The 23,948-nt window shown below is 36.6% G+C and overlaps 1 long non-coding RNA gene across 1 annotated transcript; it reads left to right on the top strand.

Annotated features, from left to right (window-relative positions):
• The first annotated feature begins 1,462 nt into the window (after positions 1-1,462).
• LOC135291312 (uncharacterized) lies at positions 1,463-22,258 on the top strand. The gene is made up of 5 exons (XR_010354115.1): positions 1,463-1,600; positions 4,274-4,330; positions 20,398-20,479; positions 21,819-21,896; positions 21,982-22,258. It is a non-coding gene; the product is annotated as an uncharacterized LOC135291312 (long non-coding RNA).
• Positions 22,259-23,948: the final 1,690 nt, after the last annotated feature.

Here is a 23,948-nt window from a genome sequence, read left to right as displayed (position 1 = left end):
TATAATTATGCCAGGTGTCTCATGTTTAGTCTAAGTATCTACATAGCAAGCATTTCCATGATTTTGATCAGCTGTCTCTTTACCAGTCCTCATAATGACTATTTAGTAAGAACATGACTTGTAGATTAATACCTCATCTATGTCACAGCTCATGTTCCCACAGCGTCTTTGCTATGGTTTTCCATACAAATATTGGTGCTTTATCTTTCCCAAATTTGTGTGCCAAAGAGCCAAAGGCATGACTTGAGGAATGTGCATTCATAATGACTCCCATGGAGTCCTCACCCTGAACTCACCCACAAGTGGGGAAAGCCTAAGGGTTGTGCCCAGCACCCAATCATTCCACACCAACAGCAGAGCTGACAGCCCTGTATGTGTCAGGCCCTCCATACCATAATAAGGCCTGACAGTTTTAGAGCAGTGTTCATTTCTACTGCTTAAATATGTCAGAAACTTAAAAAGAAATTTCCACCAAAAAAAAAAAAAAAAAAAAAAAAAAAAAAAAAAAAAAGAAAGAAAGAAAATCAGGGAAGAACTTAAAAAGAAAAGATAGAAAACTAAGTATTAATAAAACTGCGCTGCTTCAAATGACAATGCCAGACAGGCTAAAAATCAGGGCAAGAGACAAAGAATGGCACAAAAAGAGGGTACAGGTAAATGAGGCTGATGCACCTCCCATTTAAGATAACTGGATATTAGTCTATGTGTTTATCTTATGTAATCCATCTTGAAATTCTTCTGCAGAAAAAGTTCTCATTGAGGAAAATCAAAGCCAGGAGACCAATTATCCCCACCCACATTCTAAAGTTTGAGAGTTCGTTTATCACATATCACTCTGTGAATACTCATGTCTTCATGAATTAATGCAGGTCTACATATGAAAATCAACGTTTCTTACACATATAAACACCACAGATCTGAATCAATCTCTCAAAGCCAAAGAGGGTTAAATATTTAAACAAGCTATGTATTGAAATGCATTTTTAATGCTGTGAAGTCATTCTGATGAAAGATTACTCAAGAGCCTTCATTACAGAATTTAGAGAGTAATGTGGTATTATTGGAACAGATGGCACAGCTGTGTGCAGCCTCAGCCCCTGCCCGGCCCCCCCGGGGTAAATCCAAGTGCCACTCCTGTGCAAAGTCATCTGCCATCAGCCAATGGCCCGAATGGATGGATGGATGGATGGATGGCTGCATCCAGCTCCCACATCCATGCCTGACAGCCAGGATGACTAAAGTCTTTAAGAGCAGGCTCCTCAAAGAGAGCGGTGCCTTCTGTCATCCCTTGTTTCCTGCACGCAGTGTAAGGCGGGAAGGGGAAGGGGGAAGGAGTGCCCTGAGCACCCAGTATGAACTCGTTGTGCCGCTCTGTGACTTAATTGCTAGGATTATGTGGTATCATTATGTCAACTGCAATTGTCTCTGTTAATTTCAAGCTGGCGTCTCCCCCACCCCCCACCCCCATCCCGCCTTTCTGTCTTCCCTCCCCCTTGCTGACTGATTGAGTGTGGGTGTTGAGAGAGTGGCAAAGAGAGGGAAGAACCAACTGGACACAATTTGGTGGTTATTAATTAAAAAAGACAAAAGGAAGAAACAGGCAAGTGTGAAGTCGGGGTCTGTGCTGTGGCAGACCATGAAAGAATTAGCTACATGGCTATTAACATTGTCACAGCTGTGGGGGAAAGGAGCCTTGCACCTCAGGAGGTACTTCTGAAGCTTTTCCGTGCATTGAGTTTTCTGTTGCACAGAGGTACAAGGAATATCAGTCTATGACAAAGGCCCTGGCTTCCAGATTTACACAAGATCAGATGGAGCACGTTCCCTTTAGTTTGCATTTGTAATACTGCATACCAAGTGCGTGCACAAGTCCTCAAAATGCCTCATTCCTGATTTTGCACTGATATAATTTAAGTAGTCTCTGTGGGAAAAAAAAAAATCTAGTTTACTTGTGCATCTCTTTATCCAGCTAGTGAATAGTTTAAATTTTCTTAATGGTTTCTTAAGCTGCTCAATAACATTTGGTTGTACTGCATTATATTTTGGAACAGAAGTTAGAATCCAGATTAAAGGAGAGGTATTTTTGGGTAGCATCTGCTGGAGAACCATCAGCTTGCAAGACTCCATCAGAGAATCCTCATGCAGATTGAACTGTTTCTGTGAGCTGAAAGTACCTACCTGGGTGTTGAATACCCTGGACAGATTTGATGTCCTAAATTTTAATTCAAGAAACAATGAGTAAAGCTACAGAACATTGAGTGATGCTCACTAAGTTCTTCATTTCCTCCAGAAATCTCCTCTCTGGTCTCAAATATATCTCTCTCCTTAATTGAACAGTCTTTCTATTGCATTGGTGATCCTCTTTCTGAGTCCAAGTGGGTTTTTTTCTTGGTTAAAGTCACAAAGTTGAAATTCAATATTCCTGGGAAGATCACATAAATTACTAGTATAACAACATTAGCTCTTCTTTTCTCCAACATCTGTTAGAACTGCATTTACTTTTTCCATAGCTCAGTGGATGCTTCAAAGTCAAGCTGTAATCACATAAAGCAAGGGAATTCTGGCTTTATGTAACGTTTTACTTTTTTAATCCTTCATCATGCAATCTCTGATCCAGTGTTATCACTATTATTTTAGTTTCAGTGGTCAGCTCTCTTTTTGAATGGTAAATAGTGGCTTTTCTGCTTTTGCATTCCCTATTAAATGTGAATTACTTGGAAATTTCTTTTCCTTGCAAATCATTTGAAGTATAATTATCAAATGAAGCAGCAAACACAAAAACAGTCCTCGCTCTGTTAAAATTCTTAAATTAAGATTTCAATATTATCAGACAAGTAAATAAAGCATCAAATGAGGTCTACAGAGAGGATAATACATTAGAATAAGAAAAAAAGGATTTGCCTAATTTAAATTCTTTGCTTTTCTAAGTGGTTGTAAATACCACCAGACTTAGGAATTCAATATACATATGCTCATACCAGCAGTTTGGGTTGCCATTTGAAATGTAACATGGATATTTCTGATAAGTACTAAAAATTGCCCTCAAATTTCTAGGTAAAGTTGTTTATTTTTTTTTCTTCTCCTAAGACTGTTCTGTTAACTCGTCTCCCATTTGGAACAGTCTAAGAATACATGAGCAGTTACTTGACTCACATGATTAGCAATAACTCCTCAAACCACCACAGCTCTGTTGATCCCTAAACAATACTAGATGGCAGTGATTTTTAGGCAGGTAGGTTTTTAAGTGTGGATTTATAAATTATAAGTTTATAAATTATACATTCCTGGAAGGGCACAGAGGTGACAATGTAGATTTTGATTTTCAGGATTCTTAATATTTGATCTCAGGAAGCATATAAAATAGAAATTATTTATCGAAGGAATTTTTCAAACTCTTTAGAATTTGGGGATTTATAAAGTAAATTAGATAAAAGAGCTGTCATGGTCAAAATCTAGCCCCTTCTATTCAAATAAACTTTCAACTCCATTTGACGAGTTGCCCAAAGAGATGCAAACATAATAAATGTTGCAGGTAAATTTGAAATAAAAACCATTTCAGAAGTGCACTTTTACTTTTCCACTTGTTTCATTTACTTTTAAATCAATGGCATTTCCTGGAAATCAAAAAGCTGTAAAGGAAGTTAAAGAAAATGGGAGGATTCAAGCTAAGATACAGCACTCAGTAGTGATGATCACCAGACATTTTAATGGCCTTAAGAATTGCTGCAATTTGTGTTAAACTGAACTGCCAGACAGACACAGAAACCAGTTTAAAAAGTTATGCTTTCCTGGAAGAACTATCTATTAAAGGACAAGATACCACTCTAAATGGATGCTTAATGGGAGTTTAAATATCTTTGAAAAGTCATGCACCTCTCTACCATGATCTACATGTTTTGCTCTCAGATTGCTAGTTTTTCATATTTATCCTGCATAGTCTCATGAAAAACAAAAAATAATCACAAAAGACCATGGCTCCATGGCTTGCTGGATAAAGTCTTGCAGAGCAGCTGATTGGCTCTGAGCCAAATCTGACCCTTAAGCTTCCCACCCCAGTGGCTTGATCCTAGAAAATTACATATTATCTTGGTTACTGCAGTGTGTTAATGTGTTTACACAGATTCTCTACCTGTGGTGGTTTATGTCTTTTAAGTTTCGAGTAGGGGTTCTGCCCACCCCCACATCTATAGAACTGCTTTAAACCACCCTTAATTTCCAGAATTGCTCTCTTCAGTTTTCCACTTTATTTATGTGGCTTCCATTCCATTTACAGGGCTCAAAGCATTAGCATAAAGAAGCTGGCAAGCAGAATACATTTTTGGCTGGAAAGGTAATGGAATCCTGTTCAGTTATTTTACCAGGAGTGGAGGATGATTAACACTAATTACAGCTTGTGATACTGAGAGAAATTTGGAGTAAAAATGCAAAATATCTTTTAAAAATAACTATTGCAGTTATAATGTTATATGTCTTGTAGAAACAAACCAAAAAAAACACCTTTTCATTTGCTGGTTTAGATTTTTTTGTTTATTTTATAATATATCTGCACTTCATGGAAACTTCCTCATATTTGAGTGTTCTGTCAGTAGAAAACTCCTTTTCCCTGTTTACTTCCCACTTTTAGAGGGAATTGAACAGCTTTGGGCAGACAGCAGAGAAAAACACAGAAGTGCTAAAGCCTGTGACCATTCATATTCAGCTATTTAAGAAGGAACTAAAAACAAACAAGCTAATTTTCTTAATGTTTATCAAGGGTGGTAGTCAGACATCCACAGCGCTTCACCCACAAGATACTGTATTACTTCTACATGTGATATGGGCAGTATTCTCATAAACTGAAAAATATTTAACATACAGTTAGGGGAGCAGACGTCAGCTTTTAAAACAGCCAATGTGTCCCCTGTCCACAGAATGGGCATCTGAGCACCCACAGGGGAGTAGAGTCCAAAATTGCTCCAGAGGTGCTCTAACAGAAGTTCATGTTTAACTCTGGAGAGGGAGTTCTGACCACACTCTCAAAAATTCTGTTAACAGCAGCCATCAAAGGCAATATCTGAACTTCATTAAGACAAAGCTGTTAAACAGGAGTGCCCTAATGGACTGAAACTGAAGCTGTGCTTCTCTATAGAGGGAACAGAACTGTCTCACAAAGGCTAGCAATTTCTCATTCAGGAGGATATTTATAGCTAGAATTCATGCACTCTGAAATCAGTGCTTTAGAAATATATGCATAATTTCTTCTAATATGCCATTAAGACTTTTTAAAACACTACGATCAGATCAGGTGTCTCCCTTTTATTGGAAGCTGATGACAAAACTCATCCTTTCCATTCATCTTCAACTTGATTCATATTAAAATTTTAATCTTCTCACCAGCTATGTGTTTTTTTCCTCTAACCTCCCCCTAATATCTGACTTTCTTCCCTCATTTTCTCCTGTAATAGAATATCAGCTATTCAAAACTGCTTTGTCCTTTTTTTTTTTTTTTTCTCTCCTAATCAATGATTCTCAGGTGCTAGGACCCTGAAGCAATACTTTTGGTACATGGGGCAAGCAGATGCTTTTTTGCAAGTGAGACCTTGAGTAATTCCAAGAAAACATTCCTGCAGGTGAAACTGAAAAGTGTCACTTGTGCTAGAAAGAGAATATCTACAGCAGAAACTCTCAGCCTTGGAGAATTGGAGTGGCACTTCATCACTGAATAGAGACACATGTTAATTATCCTTCTATTGAATTATGCTGTTACTAATCTTTGACTTAGTATCAGAAAAAAACTGTGTGGTGATTTAACATCTTGTTAGGTCCAGGAAAAAAAAAAATCTGCAGTGGAAAAAATAAGAAAATGATGGGTATATCCTGGGTATTTATTCAGCATGTGCAGTCAGTCAACATCATTATATTTTGCAGTTTGAATTTCCAAGCCTTTCATTTTTTTAGAAGCCTTCTTCAAACTCCTTTTAAGTTGGTGGAAAGTTCCTGCTGATATGCACAAATTTTGGAACAGACACTAAAAGAGTTAAAAGAGCATAAAGGATTGTGAACCTCAGTCTGCATATCTAATTACTGTTTTGTTTTTAGCCCAATGATTTTCCTCATGCTGTGTCAGATAAATGCCTTTTTTTTTTTTTCCCTAAGGCACTGCTGCTTTCATGGCCATGTTGTCTTGTGTGATACTGGGTGGTTTCATATCTCATATCATATCTCATACCATTGAAGCCTCTGGACAATTTCAATCAAATCTGATAGAAAATGCAGAAGTCTGAGGGATAATCCAAACCTGACAATGCAAAGAGGAAAGACACAAGTTTAATTTTTTTTCTTATTAGCTATTAAAAGAAGGACATAATATATTCCATATATATCTGAAGACAATGAAGGAGAAGCAGATACCATGAGACTTGAAATAATAAACTTCAAAACTTCACTTCAACATTACCACTCATATAATATCCATAAACCTATTTATGGGATAAAAAATCATACACAGCTGACCGTCCCTCAGACTTCTCCTCACAGAACATGTTTTTTGTGCAACAGTTTTCACAAAGGATACCTTTGCCCACCCATCATAAAAAAGAAATTAAAATGTAGTAAATAAGACAGTTCTTAGGGGTCAGAGTGGGCAAGTAATTTTTGTTTGGAATGAAAATGAAAGGATTCCCAAGCCAGTTACATAGTCCAAAGAGAGGAAAAAGTGAGTCTGTGTGAAAGCTCTGCTGGTCTTTCCTCCTGGAAGCAAGACCAGGAGGTTGAGAAGTGTCTCTGGTGGGTTTGGGCCTGGCACGGAGATCAAATTCATCTCATGGACTTTTGGATTTAAATTTTGATATGCTGATGAGGATAGAGGTTCTCCATGTAGAGAATAAAATAAGGTTTGCCTAAAAGGCCAAGGTGTATGTTCTCTTCTTTTGTGGGAGAGGTCTTCCACTTAGAGCAGCTTGTAGTATCCTTCGGTAGCACTTTGCTGTTGCAGTCCATGGGTTGAAGTAAAGGAACTGTGAAGGTTTCCACATTGACCTTAACTCCCTGCTCTATGCACACATAGATTTTAAGGCAGTTAATATCTTACAATTCCCATGGTATAACAGTGAAATAATGAGAGATTATTGTTAGGATCTCATCTAATGACCCCCATGAAGTTTAAAAACTAATTGTACTGATGTTGTAATATTGTACCTGAGCTAAAACTCACTAAAACTGCATGGACATTACAGATGTGATCACAAATCAGATATTTCATGTCAGATTCCACTGCCTGGTGTATGCAATCAGATACAGTCTCAAGAAGAGCTCTGAAACCAGGTGGAAACATCACAGTAAGACTTCTGAAAATCGCAAACAGTAGGGATTCAAGAAATCAACATTCATTTAAATTACGTGACTTATTTTGGGTAAGAGAAACAAGTGGAAATCTTGACTGTTTTCACCTGGAGGCTCATAGCAAAGAAGCACAAATAACAGTGCACTGTACATTTTTTGAACAGTTGAATGCTTCCACAGATGAAAATAAATGAAAAGAATTAGTGCAATTGCAGTCTAAAGATCCTAAAGTAATCTGATCTAACTTCAAGTTTCAAAATGAAACACTTCCAGGTATTATCACCTCAGTTTTTCCCAGCAGCTGGAAGAGAAATACAGAGACTTATCAAGAATGGTTAAGGTGGATGGAAAACATGTTTGCTCAACATTCAGAATCTGGATTTAATACATCTGCTGAATAAGCTGATGAGTCTTCTCTTAACAAACTTCTGCTCTTTCGAAGGACATTTGAAGTAGGATCCATCTCAGTTAACTCCTAAGTGTTGGTTTAGCCTAAGCCAACTGACTCAGCTCCCTTTGCAGTCAGTACAGTCCAAAAAAGACCCTTTCAACCACTGTAATGAAATCCTTTTCAGTATAACCCATCCTAAATGTTGAATTTCTCTGCTCTCTAATAATAGCTCAAGTTCCTAACTCTCTAATTACAGTTTTATATTCCATAATGTATAAGGCATATCAGTAGATATATGCACATTCAAATACGTGTGAATGAACATATTTATGTGTGTGTGCTGTTCACTTGTCAATTGAACAGTTCCAAAGTCTTTTTTTAATGTTCTACGTTAGTATAACCTACTCAAGAATGATGTTCTTGCTGAAAAGCACACCTGTTTTAAGGGGATGTCTCAATTTCATTTAATTTTGAGACCTATCTTATTTTGAAGATAACTTGTTGACTTTATAGTGCTCTTTTTTTCTTGGAAAAAAAAAGAAAAGATTTCTGAGATCAGATTGAATCCTTAGAAGTTTAAATATTAGATGATCAGAATTATCACCATCAGTGTTCTCTTATACTTTACAAAAAGACATCAAATTACTGTAGGTCTATTTTCATAAACCAATTTTATTTGATATTAGTTATATTACCATCCTTTAATTCTATTTTAATTAAATCTCATATTAGCCATTTTATTGTTTGCCTTAGGTTAACTTTAAACTGACAAAAGGACATTTATCAGAGTCATCCCATTTTCCTTTCTAAATGTTTCTGTACTTTGATTTTTTTCCTTATCTTTGGTAATTTTTCTGTGCCAAGACTTGGGGTTATCCATTAAATTGCAGACAAAATTTCACCCAGCTTTTTTGAAACTTCTAAAATATTTTGGAGTTTGTCTTTCTTCTTTACTTTCTCTATAATTAGTTTATGAAAGCAAAATATTTCAGTCACACCACCAAGTGACCTGTAAACAACTTTTAACTTTTCTTCAACTACAAGGAAGAAAGACACTGATTGCTAGGTATTAGCCAATTAAAAATTATTTTTCTTTTATTTTTTCTATAAGATAGGTTGTCATTCTCTCTTCACTCTTGTCCACTTTATTTATATTTAAAAGATTATATCAACTTATTTTAATATTCCAGTCATGCAACTCTTCACACCAGGTTTCAGTAATACCAACTAGGTCAAATTTATGCTCATAAATGAGCAATTCCCATTCCCTCTGTTTATTATCCAGGCTCCAAGCACTGGTGTACATGCAATTAAATAATTTCTTTTCATGTCCATCAGTGTTTTGTTTAATTTGGTTCTCAACATTCTGATTTTGTTCTAAGTGAGTACATGTTTGTTCCTATATTTCATCCCTTTTCTTTCTCAGTTTAACACCTGTCTTACTACAATCATTGCAACCTGTTTCTATGTACTAATTAAATTTTAATCAGAATAAACTAATTGACCAAAACTAAAAGTTTATTGGATTAGGTACAGGTTTCAATTAAAATCTCACCTAAAAAGATTTTTATTTCCAGCATTATATTTGGTCAGAAGAACAAGTCTAGGGTAGCTAGGACATATATACAGTCTTGAATACAATTTCTTATGAGAGTACTTTAATCTGCAGGAATTTCTTTTTCTTTTTTTTCCTAAGTAATCAACTTTCAGTCTTTCATACCATGGGTTTTCCAACTGGCATGTTTGCTTGCATGTGTCTTTAGTTCTGGATGTACGAATTAAGTAATAATTTAAATATTTTAAATTTTGACATGCTATGTGATATAAGAAAAACATTTGAGGCAATACAGTTTTGGGGGCTTTTTAGCAGACATCACTCATGGCCTTAACTCATTTAAATACACACACACAAATATTAAATTTTAGGCAAAATATGACATAGAGAAGTCATATAATTTTTTTTAATGGGCATTTCGTCATATGGGGAAATAATTTTGCCCTTTGTTTCTTTCTAAACATCTTGTTTGTCCAGAAGCTTGTCTAGACAGCTTGATTGTAATTTTTAAAAGAGATGTCATCCAAAGTTTAAGAGTTTTGATTTAACACAGAATATACTCAAATTTTCTTCACAAAATATTTTAATTTGGAGGAACATTTACTGTTTTTCAGAATTTTGTGTTGTATCTGTTCTACATTTACAAGACAGAAGAGATTTCTAAGAAAATTAGATGGGTAGTAATTTCCTGTAGCTTTTTTTGAGTTCCCTAAAATCTTTTACATACACTGCAATTAAGAATATGCACCATCAACTAAAAAGATCTTTAGCATGATAGCTTTAATATTTTCCATAAAATTTATCCATGGCTCTAGTGTCTTGGTCTTGGACTATTCAGAGTATCTTACCCTTTGCATTTCCAAAACCACTTTTTAATCCACATAGTAAAGAAAATATCTCACAAATTTTGTCTGACTCCTTCAGCTGGACACCTTGTTTCACGGGGGCATTCATCATTACCAACAACTGTACATTATATTTGAATATTTCTGGTTTATTGTTGAACTGTGTCTTCAGATCGTTTTCCTGATTTTCCATATTGAAGATCTACTGAGAATAGAAAGGTCCTTTTCTTTCTAACAGTATATCTGCCCATAAATCTATCTCTACACATAGTGAATTTTTATTCAATGTCTTGTTTATGCTGGCCTCTAGCTGCACACCTCCCCTCCAATTCTTTCTTTGTCCTCTGTTCATTTTGGGGGATTTTTTGTTTCTTAAATGGGTTTTCCTTCATAGAATTAGAAAATTGTCCCGTCTTGCCCAAGAATTTTTCACTTTATGGTTCTTGATCAAAGAGACCTTTTTTTACTCTTCTGGTATAAAGTCTCTTTGCTTTGAACATAGTTCAAATAAAAAGTGTCTTTATACTTTTGAGAGTAAAATTAATAATTTCACTTTTCAACTAATATCTCACCACGAGGCAACACATTATTATATAAAACACTGAACTGAAAAAAATCATAACCTTCTGCAAAATCTGTTGTTTGACTCCTTGCAATTTTCCTTCATAACTGGCTTATCCAGATACAGTCAGTCTACCTTTTATAAACAGTAGAAAATTAATAACAGATTGATAGCATCAGAAGTAAAACTGAGACCAGCGTTCTGAAAAAATGACCTCTTCCACATACCTCCCTCCATTTCAAATCATGGAAACATGCCTATAAAATATCCTGAACTGCAAAGAAATCACAACAACAAAGTTCTTGGTTATACTTACAACAAATAAAGCAAAATATCCTCTAAGTTAATATTGGTTTGTTAGCTGCATTTTCTGCAGGAAAAAAATGAATATGAAATGAAACTGATTAAAGAAGTATAGATTACTGGGAAGAAGTTGCTGCTACAGTTAAGAAAATGTGACTATTTGGTAAGGGAGCAGGGGAGAGAAAAGCTGTTTCTCCTGTACTGAAAGCATTCAAAGACTTGTGTATGTTTGGTCTTGTCCAAATGTAATTTGAGAAGCTAACCTTTAATCTAGTTTGGGCTTTGATGATAACAGCTTTAATTTATACAATCAGAGACATTGCTGAGTGACTTTGCCTTCCCCTACATCAAAGGTAATTATTATTTTTATAGTTCAATTAACAAACATTACATTTCTGTTTTCCTTGCAAAGATGGCACCACCTAATTTAGCAATAATGTACACATCCCTGATGCCCTCTCAGGGACATGATGTTATTATAATAGACTCTTCTGGACCTATTGATTCATGGGAGCAAGTTTCCTTCCAATTTGCACCTTTCAACCCTTTTCTTTAAACCTACACTAATAGGGCAATTTGCTAGTTGTAGATCATAGTTTGCATTTTTTTAAAAAATCTATACAGCATTTTGCTCCAGAACAGTGTTTTTATTATCTTTTTTATCTTAATACTCTGAGAGAGAAAACATAGGTCTGTTTCTTTGCCTATAGGTCCAAGGAAGAGATTGTTTTTCTGTACTGTAATAATTCTTTTTTTCTGAGATTTCTAAAAATGTTCATGTTTTGTCCTCATATGGAATGAGCAACCCCTCCCAAACATCTCTACAAATCTGGAAAAGAAGGAATATTACACTAGAACAGCTCTAAGGAAATTTCTCCAGTGACTTTAAGACAGAAATCAGAATTTTTGATTTATTTACAGACATTAGACACTGGGTCACCCACTTCTCAAGTGATCTTTCTAGTCACTCATGCAGGTGAACATCTATCAGTCACTCAGTCCTCTATGCAATGTTACAGATTCCTAAGATGGAATAGGCTAATTTTATCTTATGTATTCTTAGGCCTCAGCACAGCATGCTTTGTTGCTCTGTCATCCCTGAAGAGTTAGATGTAAGAGAGAGGTGATAGTAGAGGTCAGTCAAATTTTGGATGGATTGAAGGTATCTCTCAAGAAATAGCACCTCTCTCCTATGGCTGCAGACTAGGCTAACTGGATTGAAATAGTGAAAACAAACCTTACAGCAAAGAATAAAACGGCTGGTATTCTTTACTTGGTTATAAGAATAATCATCTTCAGCATGAATGTTTTTTCCCCTTGATATGATTTAATCAGAAATGGGTTTTTACCTTATCTTTCATGACATAATATCCAAACTATTTTACTATGAAGTGGCATCTTTTCTAGAATTTGAGCTTTGCCCATAAATCCCACTGAAGACTTGAGAAGTTTGTTGTAATGAAAGTTTAGTTGAAATAAATACGTCTCTATGGGAAATTTATGACTCTAACAAAGCATTTTCTCATTAAAGAATCCGTTTCAAATGGGGGCAGTGAAGGGAGACAGCACCAAACTGAAATCCGAAACAGTTTATGGGAGAATAGGAGGCTATTCTCTGTTTTGCAAGAACTGATCATAATTTATGGTTGCTTTTGATACTCTGTAGAGTACTTTGTAATTTCCAGGCTCCTGAGATGGTGAGGAATCCTGAGGAATGTTGACAGGCTGCTTCCTGAGGGTCACAGAGACTATTCTTTCTTATTTTTCCTAACACCAGTTCAGCCAAACTGTGTGTTGCACTTCCCTTTGGCATGGCATTAGCAAGATATCCTGGTGTTACCTGAGACCTCCCATCGCCTTGATTCTGCCTTAACCTTTAGGCTCTGGCTAAATGTGCTTAAGTAAGTCTTTGTCACGTTCCATAGAGCATGTTTGCATTGATTATGCACAATTATATCTTTGCATCATGGCAATTCACCTGTGCACACTAGCCCCTACCAGAGTGATTTATTACCAGCTAAATTGTTGCTAGCAGAACCCTGTTTATCACTGTCACAGGTGCAAGCAGCAGATATGAGTATCTGTATGATCAGCCTGTGTGTGTGTGTACGTGTGCATGTGTGTGCACAGGAAAGTGTGAGACCTGGGGGGGATGAAGGCATGAAAACTCATGGACATTTCTGATTAAGCCTGTCAAACCCACCCCTTATTCCCCAACACCCGTCATTGTTGTCTGGTTTCATGCCATTTCTAGCACAAATATCAGTGGTTATAGAAATCTCTGTTGATACTGATGTAACTTTATTGATCCCTTTCAACCTTCATCCATATAATGTCATTGAAGAGGTTCTTACGGAAACAAGAACATTAATCAGCACCCCAGTTAATTAAAGACATTGGAAACCTTCAGAAATGATGGAAGGACCCTGGAAAATAGGGACATTTTGACTTTCAGGAAACATGCTTCCTCTATGTTCATTCTGGCACTTTTGTTTTTCAGATTGGACAACTCAGAGTATTGTTTAATTCCCTAAACAAAATGATCCTGAACTGTTATGTGTCTCTTACTACTTTTTCATTAGCAAACAAAAGAGTGAAAAATGACACTGCAATGATTTGTTTCATATCAAATATTAAACAAAGATATTACATAAAACATTAAAAGGTATTGCCGTCTTGACATTTAATGAGCCAAATCTTCCACTGAAATTTAGAATCATAGAATCACAGGGCAGTTTGAGTTGGAAGGGATTTAAAAATTATCTGATTCCCGAAATACCACAAACTACAGAGAGCAGGAACCTGGATGTGCTGTTTCTCACTTTCACTTTCTTTTGCCTCACTAGTGAACTGCCTCTTAAAATCTTGTGCTTAGGTTTACCTGGCATTTTTACTTTCTGATGTGATCCCAGCTTGTCAGTGATCCTGAGCTGAACTGGTAGTCTCAGACAAGTGAGCACAACCCCAAAATCACACGTCACACAGCTGGTGTGTGATGTGTATGATATGTAATATCATTGGTGCCAATCTGCTAGATGCCAGATTACACACAGCTGGTGTAATCTGGCATCTAGCAGATTGGCACCAATCTCAGTGGTGGAGGATCTGCCCTCCTAACCTGAGAAATGATCCCTGAACTGGTTTGCTACATGAAAATGAAGTGTGCATCTGTGTGATGAGGGAACCCTTCAGGACAAGGGGTGGGGCTGCTGCTTCCACCTATAGATTTTTAGTCACTAAAACCAAACATGCTGTTCAGGTACAACAAAGTAATGACCAGGATCTAGATTCAGACCTTCTTTAAATCTGTGAGCAGTCTGGATCAATTTGATCTTGATCTATTTGGTAAATGTGTCCCCATGGTACACTTACTTGGCAGTGGCTTGAAGTAAATAAATAACATTTAATGTATTCCCAAGGGAGGTCAGCCAAGTGGCCTAGTTCTCTAGTTTTCTAGTCTTAATCCTCTGTTGCCAGAGTGAAATGCAGAGTTTTATTTGTTCCAAGTCTGAAATGGATGCATCATATAAATTTTGTTTAAAAATAATTGACTTTTAACTGGTTTTAATGGACAGACTGACAAAAGTATGCTGCCAAATTCTTATAGCTCCAGAAATGATGAAGTTTTTTGAAAAAAAACAGAGTTTTATGAGATTTGGCAAAATTATCCCACATGAGATAAGAAGGTCAATACTTCACATTTAGCTTGATACTGTTCCAGATAGTTTTAAAACCGGTTTATGGGTATTTTTTGGTGGTGAAAGTTTTTTGCTTGTGTGCTTGGGGAGTGTTTGTTTTTGCTTTGGTTTGGGTTTTGTTCTTGTTGTTGTTGGTTTTTAAAATGGCTTCTTCAAAGGTCTAGGGAATCATCAAAAGTTGGGCAATTGAGAATGAAGGCTTCATTCTGAATGCTCTATAACACATGATTTGTAAGCTGGACATTTTCTTTTTTTTTTCAATTGTCCATATATGTATCTTATAGAAGCTTACAGGAACTTTATTTCTGGAAATTCTTTAAAAAAGTAACTTCTCTGCCAATGGGCAGAAATGAAAAATTCGTAAACTTGTTGTCTAGTAATACCGGAAGAAAGGTATTTGAAACCATCCAAGAGTAGATTCTGCTTGGCTACATTCAGGTATCTCTGTTGGACAGACAGGATCTTTTCCTGATCCTGAGGACTTCAAAGAAATGTAAAACATTTGAAAATCAGGCAATCTTAGATACCTAACTTATGAAGATTAGGTTCCATTACAGACCACTACAGACAGATAACTTTCTTTTATTTGATTCTCAAGGGAAGTAATTCTCACAACATTAATCTTTTTACCTTAAGAACTTATTTTGAATTTGCTTTGTTCTTGGCATAAAGGAGTTGAGATTGGCCAGCCTTTCAGCTGAGTTTGCAATAGCCATGTTTTTACTTAAGAATTAATATTGACTGGCTAAGGACAGATGATTTATTGTGTAATTCTGTAATTATTTCTTTTTTCTGCATTGGGTAATTTGTGCTACGGAATTAGAAAGATGCTGCATTAGCAGCTAATGGGGTTTTGTGTTAACAAAAAAATATTTTGCTATAAAAAGTATTCAGAAGCTCTCAAAGAAGGAAATAGGCACCCTCCATGCCGCAGAGAGGGATATACCCTAATAAACAAACCCTGAAAAATATGTAATTGAAAATATTTTTTTTAATCTTTATCTAAATGAATTAGCCAACCTAAGTGAACTTTGATAGAAAATAAAATATTTATTGGGCAGTATTCCAATCCAGATTTGAAGACTTTAAAGTTTTCATGTTATAGATTTCTATATTTTACTATCTTTTGGAGAAACACAGAATCATTAAAGTTGGAAAAGGTCTCCAAGCCCAACCTTTGACTGAATACCACCATGCCCACTAAACCACATTACCTAGAGCCTATAAGAGACTCTGCCATCAAGTCCAGTCCTGAGGACACAATACGGTCTACCCTCTCCTCACAGAAGCTCCTGAGCAGCAAGGTCATTGAATGGTCAGTTATCAGTGTAAACTCTGTAGCTCATATGCAAACATTTAATATAATAACTCCAAACAAGCTGTAACAGCAGTATGGGGCTTTTTGAGCACCTGTTTATTCTGGATTATCAGTGGAACATCTGAAATGTCACTAGCCATGCAGAGTGTTTGAGCTACACTCACAACGGAATGTCCAGTAGCAACACTGAGAGCCTGAACACCTTTTAACATGAATCACACAGATTTGAGTCTGCTACAAAGTTAAACACTTGACTCACTCAAGTTTTCTCATTGTCTTTCAGGCTATGTTGTGGGCTGAAAATTATTATTTTCTCAATTTCTCTTTTAAGAGAAGTTAACTATTTTTAGCCAGATCTGTAGTCTAAATTTTATCTTCATGATAACCCTATTAATTGAGCAAATAAACTCTATTTTCTGGGATGATTTTTAACAGTGCATAGCTCATTTTCTGGTTCTATTGTATTCTTGCAGAATGAGAACCATATTAGAGGAAGAATACTAAATAAAATGAAAAAATACTAAATGATGATTTTATTGTCCTATAGTTTGTAATAATTTCCTGCACGGAAGATATTGAATATACTTATTTATAAAAATTAGGTATCTTTTCTGGGAATGGATAGATGCTGTGTCTTTCTCATTTTGGGTACTTTCTTTAATTTTGTCTTTGTTTTGTCTGGTAGTAAGGGTATAAGTTCCCTCCTATATCACAGCAACAGCAGCCAGTAAGATGCCAGTAAAGGTTTCAACAGTTAAATGATTAAATTAAAGTTCTTTAATTTAAAGTGTTATTATCTAGGCTCAGGATAGAGAGAGAATGGGCTCTGTTGATGCAGTGTGGATGTGGAGTTTTATAGCATCAGTGTGTAGAGGGAGTGATATAAGGAGGCCATTACTTACTTTGGGAAGGACAATCTTTTGCCAGTAATAGCTGTTACTCAGGAAGCAGACACCACCTGCCTTGAATCTGTGATAAAAAATTTGTTGGACTCCAGCTCTTAGAGGTAGTGGGCTGTAAAATATCAGTAAATCAAATTATTAACATTCTATTACTAACCAGACATATTAAAAAATTTGTCTGAAGAAGGCAAGGTATCTAGAAAATGTGAGAAAGAGTTAAGCATTAAATAACAGAAGACTAACTTAAAATAGAATAAACTCAAGATAACATTTGCCATCAGGAATCTGGAGTAGAAGGAAAATACCATATCTGATTGCCTTAGCTATAATTTACAAACTAAAAAAAATTGCAAAAATTAGTGGGAGAAAAAAAAATCAGTGAAGGTAAATGCAATTTTCCTACATTTCTGCAGGGTTGTACTACTTTCTAATTATCTATAGAGAAACATTTTCATTACTTGAACAGACCTGATTATCGACCTGTTCCAAAGTCAATCAAAAGTCAACAGAAAGATAGAGTAACATTTTTCTCTGTCCAGCAAGACTAGAAAAACAGATCTCTTTTCATATGTTGATCATATTACCAGAGCATTCTTCATGTGTTAAATTATTTGCCTTGCAAAAAAGCTTAGATCCCCTTGGGTAGAAAGGTAATGGTACATTATTTGTTCAAAATATGACAAAATCCAAAACAAATTTGGCAGAACCAAACCAGCCAGAGTCCACATTTCTCTTTCGCTTTTTTATTTCCCCCCCCTTAACCTAATTGATGGAAACTTGTTTGTATTGCAACTGGAGAACACATCCAACCATTGCACCTCAGCTGACAAATCATTAATCCCTTGAAATCTGGTTCTTTGTGAACATCTGCACATATTTTGAGTTTTAGGTATATATGGCCATAGGTTTAGAATGGTGTTCCAGGTACAGTGACAAAAGGAAAGCATTTTCAGTGTTGTTTATTAAATACCATTTTATGTCACAGTCATGTGTGTGGTGGGGGAAGTTTCCAGCAGGGCCAGCTGGCAATGAAAGTGGAATGTTTTTTTCTTACCCATTTGTGGAGGAGGAGTGGTGCTGTGCCTCTTTAAAATCAGGGAATGGAAATGCAGGGGTTGCTCTCTCTCCACTGCTCCAAAGGGAGATCTTCCACTCACACCCTGGGAAGTTGTACCTCCCAAGTGGGCATGGTGATCTAAGGTCATTATAGCCTGGGAAGCTGAATTTTGTTTAACAATCCTAAACTGTGGGCTTGGAGAGGGACAGCCTGGTGGTACCACTACCACCAGCTGCCAGAGACACTGCTTGGGACCCCCTGCCCTTTTAGCTCACCACCAGGGTATTGTTTGCAGCTCTCACTGGCTGCTGCCAATGAATCCACACCAGCACCTCGACAAAGTGACTTCTTTCAAACAAAATAGCTTTGGGTTTTGTTTTGCCCAGCTCCCTACTCTTTTGTCTGTCTGAAAAAGAGCATTAAGCCACAGAGGTTTATTTGCCTCAGTCCTTTATTTGTTCTCCTGGGCTACAAGGAACTGCCTGTGAGTGGCAGTCACTTTGTCTTAGTTCTAGGGTGATGCCTTGCTTTTGTTGGTCAAACCATTCTTTCTTTTGTAAAATATTATTTTTACTGGTTTGTTTATTGCTTTTCTCTTTTTTAAAGTCAAATTGTAATTCTAATGGTTTTTTAGGCTCTCATATTTTTGTGGTTTTTTTCCCCTCTACAATCTTAACTCCTCATTCTAAAAGCATTAGAAGTGGTTTCTCAAAGTAGTTTACAATGATTAAAGAATTAACATTGACACATGGTTTTAAAGCTGGATAATGCCAATACATATAAAGTGAAAGAGAAGCATACGCAAATGGTGTGTCTAACACAATACAGACAATTTTTGAGAAGAAAAACCCAAAATATCTATCTCTTTCACAAGTTGAATTCTTTATTACTAAAACAGAGTGAAGCCACAGTCCAGATTACTTAGAAAACGACAGAGGGGGAATGGTGGCTTCTTAATTTGAAAAGAGATAATTTGTTGTGTATTTAATTTGCCAAAAAAATACAGATATTTTCTGTTTCATTTCAGCGTCTTTGCATCTTTTTTTTAAACTAGAGGAGGTATACAGTTTAAAACAAAACATGTTCATTTATTGCTTTATTTGAAATGGAAATATCCTGAATGAGAAAATAACCTGACAAATGTCAGACTAAAGAACAGTGTGACATTTCTGAAGCCAATATTATAACAGAAATGCATGGATCAGGGACCAGTAGGCCAGAGAACTCCTCAGGTAAGTGTTCCAGGCAAGACTGAACACACTTCATAATTATGGGATTGTTTTATTGTTCCTAGAAATAATATTCCAGGGAAGGTCATGAACATGCAATTCATTCTAGTTCATTGACAAGCAATTTCTCCTTCCTTCCTTCCTTCCTTCCTTCCTTCCTTCCTTCCTTCCTTCCTTCCTTCCTTCCTTCCTTCCTTCCTTCCTTCCTTCCTTCCTTCCTTCCTTCCTTCCTTCCTTCCTTCCTTCCTTCCTTCCTTCCTTCCTTCCTTCCTTCCTTCCTTCCTTCCTTCCTTCCTTCCTTCCTTCCTTCCTTCCTTCCTTCCTTCCTTCCTTCCTTCCGACACTTCCTTCCGACACTTCCTTCCGACACTTCCTTCCGACACTTCCTTCCTTCCGACACTTCCTTCCGACACTTCCTTCCGACACTTCCTTCCGACACTTCCTTCCTTCCTTCCGACACTTCCTTCCTTCCTTCCGACACTTCCTTCCTTCCTTCCTTCCGACACTTCCTTCCTTCCTTCCGACACTTCCTTCCTTCCGACACTTCCTTCCTTCCGACACTTCCTTCCGACACTTCCTTCCTTCCTTCCTTCCTTCCTTCCTTCCTTCCTTCCTTCCTTCCTTCCTTCCTTCCTTCCTTCCTTCCTTCCTTCCTTCCTTCCTTCCTTCCTTCCTTCCTTCCTTCCTTCCTTCCTTCCTTCCTTCCTTCCTTCCGACACTTCCTTCCGACACTTCCTTCCGACACTTCCTTCCTTCCTTCCTTCCTTCCTTCCTTCCTTCCTTCCTTCCTTCCTTCCTTCCTTCCTTCCTTCCTTCCTTCCTTCCTTCCTTCCTTCCTTCCTTCCTTCCTTCCTTCCTTCCTTCCTTCCTTCCTTCCTTCCTTCCTTCCTTCCTTCCTTCCTTCCTTCCTTCCTTCCTTCCTTCCTTCCTTCCTTCCGACACTTCCTTCCGACACTTCCTTCCGACACTTCCTTCCGACACTTCCTTCCTTCCGACACTTCCTTCCTTCCCCCATATTAATTCCCTGAAACTTACCTAAAGAATTGCAACGTGTCCTTTCTGATGACATATTCTGACTAAATAAATTTTGAAGTCGTATGTGTTCTTGGCCAGAAAAGCAGATCTCTAGCAAGTTGCCTTCCAAATTGTAAGTTTTTGAAAACCTGGGCTTAAAATCTATCCAAACTGCTTTCTATTGCATATTTATTTATGTCTAGGTTTCATCCTCTCCAACCATCAAGACCAACAGAGCCATTTGCTCACTTGCCCACCAGCAGAATATGGAAGACAATCAGAAAGGTAAAAGCTGGAAAACTCAAAAATAAGGATAAAACCAGTTTATTACAGAAAGCAAAGATGCACACACAAGAGATTAATCAATCTTCCCATGGGCAGGCGGGTGCTCAGCCATGTCCAGGAGAGCAGGGTACCATCACAAATAATGCTTATGTGGAAAATAAACTTCCCCACTTCAAATGTTCCTTCAGCCTCCCTCTTCCCCTCCCTTATGTACTGAGCATGCTGTCACACCATGGCTGGAACATTCTTGTGATCATTTAGGGTCACCTGTCCTGGCTGTGTCTCCTTCCAGCCTCCCAAATATCCCCAGTCTCCTCCCTAACCTGACAGTACAAAAACATCTCTGTGTTATCCATGGTTTGTTCAGCACAAATCCAAAACACAGCCTGTGTCAGACACTGGGAAAAAAATTAAATCTACCCCAGGCAAACCTAGAACAATTCAAGAAGGACAGAAAACAGTTTCACTACATTACAAAAGCCTCATTGCTGCCAAATCAGAAATAAATATTTTTCAGTAGAAAATCCAGCTAGGTAACTATTCAGCTGAGTAGTCTCCAGTTGAGGACAGCATATATTTGGGTGGTGTTTTTTTCCACTTATGTAGTAATTATTGAGTTGAATACAAGATAAATTCACTGAATCTTATGGAATATGCTGAAGTAGAGGCTGCTTTGGCTTCTTGAATGTCCAAATACAGAAAAAAGTACAAAGAGAATAGCCCTAATGATGGCAAGACTAAAACTAATAACATATGACAAAATGGAGTAGTGTACTCACTAAGATTCTTTTGAACAACAGTTTTAATATTGAGTGAAAGTATATATCAATTCTTTTCAGTTCTCCTCTTCCCCCTTCCCTAAGTTTAAGGGGAGATAATCTAGCAAACTTTTGATATGAAAAAAAAGAATTCCTGTGGCCTCTGTTTGTCCTCAGAAATGTTTAGTGTTGCAAGACCTGTCCTTTCTTCCCTTTCTCCTTTGTTTGTTTTAGAAGGTTTCATTGGATTTCTTGCGTATCATGTCGCTTGGGTTTACAAAATATTGGCAAAGCTTTATAATAAGTAGCAAATCATTATTACGTGCTTTGGTGTTCATTGTAATACAATTAATCATCATAAATTTGCTTTGGTATATTCAAGTGGATGAAACAGCTAATTTCAAAGACAGCTTAGTTCAGAAAACCATCCAATTTATTATTATACTCTCACCTTTAAGGGCACAGAAAATGTTTTCTGCACAAGGTACATTGAGTAGGCATTATTAGATACATGATGGACAGGATGGAATAACTAATCAGTCTAGCATTCACTTTCTTATTATTGTTAATTTATTTACCAGGAAAGAGTAAGTAATGAGACCATTTAAGTTGCTTGCACCAGAGGTATACAAACCTTTCTAGAAAAATGGAAACGAAAGGTATGTTTGGCATTCCAATCAGACTTGGTTTAATGGCCTACTACAAGGCTTCATTTATTTATTTATTTGTTTGCTACTTTTGCAGAAGTCTCATGGGAAATTTAATGGAGGATAAAAAAGCAAGGTCTCACTGCCAGCTCTGTATCACCTGTATGGCAACTGCTCCCTTAACATGAAAGGGTTACACATATAAGGTTGTAGCTTATATCATATTATGAGATTTGTGAAGATATGCAGAAACTCCAGATGGACTCTGACTTCAGTAATTCTCATATATAAGGATGAGGCTTTTAACCACAGATTTCAGAGGAATCAGCATAATTTCTCCACGATCTTATTAGAACAAAGAAAAAAAAAAAAAAGTGGACGAAAGTGTTTTATTTACCTATTTTTTTTAATAAAATATCCCATCTTTGCACATCAAGAAAACCCAAGGCAGGATTTGGAATTAACCCTGGTTGTCTTTCTGTAAGGCTTATTCTGAAGATACAGACCTGAATTTCCTCATTTGTCTGTAAAATTCATGTTCATGTCAATCTCACTATTTCTTGTAGAATCTATAATTTTTATATTATTTTTAAAGGAAGATAATTCTGAAATAAAACCAAGATCCTAGCCAAATTTAACTTCCAGTTATGGGGTTTGATTGTTTGTTCATTTGATTGATTTTTTTTCATTTTATTGATGTGGGAGTTTTGAGGATATTTATTAATCGGCTGGCTTTTTTAGTCACATATGTTTAATTTAGTCTGCATGACTGAGTGGACATTGATAGGTCCTTTATATCTGTTCTGTTCCACATCTGTAGTGTAGCATTAGCAACAGTTCTCTACTTCTTAAAATGTAAGGTAATTACAGATTTTCAGATATGGCAAGGACTGTGTAATGATCCTTGGCTGTCCACTCAACTAGTAGCCATGTAGCTAATAGGAAAAATAAAACCATTAAATTAAGAGCAGAGGAGGCTACTCTCTTCTTCAAATATTCAAAAAAAATCAGAAAGCTTACAGAGAAAGACCCGAGGCATGGAGGTAGAAGCCATCATCAGGACTGACACCTTTCTTATAAAACAAAGCAAAACAAACTAACCAATTAATCAATTAATCAATCAAGACGTAACTCTGCAGAGAAATGCTAAACCCAGGATTATTTATCAAGGTTAGTCTCCCTCATGTCAATGATTTTTCCCTGTATGTAAAATAGACCTGAATTTGACTCTTCAACTTTTTTCATCCTTTTGACAGCTGATGATTTACGCACATTAAACTGAATGTTTAAGAACATGGCAATCACCATACAGGATTGAGGATTCCAGGCATTAGCTGCAGCACATGCTTTGCAAATTGAGGATCTGTCTGCTTATACATGTAGGCAAACTGTGCATAGTTAAATAGCCTTATTTGAAGCAGAGGAAAGCTGAGGAGAGGGTAATAGTCTAGAAAGATTGGAAGGAGGGAAAAAAAATTTGAAAAAAAAAAACTTGCCCTTGGACTTTGATTAAATTCACTCATCATGATAGCATTTATGATGGTAACATATATTAGGTTGTCCGGGGACATTTATTTATGCCACATACACCACGTCGGAAAGGGTTGTTTGTTTTGTGTGTTTTCATCAAAATTTTGCAGCTTAGATGTACAATCGTAATAAAGAAAAATGAAGAAAAATAAAAATAATAACTAATGACAAAAAAGCCCCAAACCTTGAATGAAACAAATGAAAGAGAGAAGATAAATACAAGGATACCCATCATATCTCAAAAGATAATAGTTTGTGTAATCAGTTATATAAGAGAGAAAGTGAAAGTTTCCAAATGCAATGGAAATTTCAGTATTTCAGTGTATATTTTACCCCAAACTGATTGATTTTTTATCTCTGTATACTCTTGAAACTACAGCACATATACCATAAGCAAGCTTAATACTGCATAACTTTCACCATCTAAAGGATACTGCTCATAAACTTGTAATTTCTTACACCTTTCATTGGTATGACCTTCAAGAAGATTACTTAGCACTTCTTAAAATATTTGTCCAAGGGACTTGGACAAAT

The sequence above is a fragment of the Passer domesticus genome, chromosome Z, assembly GCF_036417665.1.
Source record: "Passer domesticus isolate bPasDom1 chromosome Z, bPasDom1.hap1, whole genome shotgun sequence".
Lineage (NCBI taxonomy): Eukaryota > Metazoa > Chordata > Aves > Passeriformes > Passeridae > Passer > Passer domesticus.
This window is presented reverse-complemented; position numbering and strand designations above follow the sequence as displayed.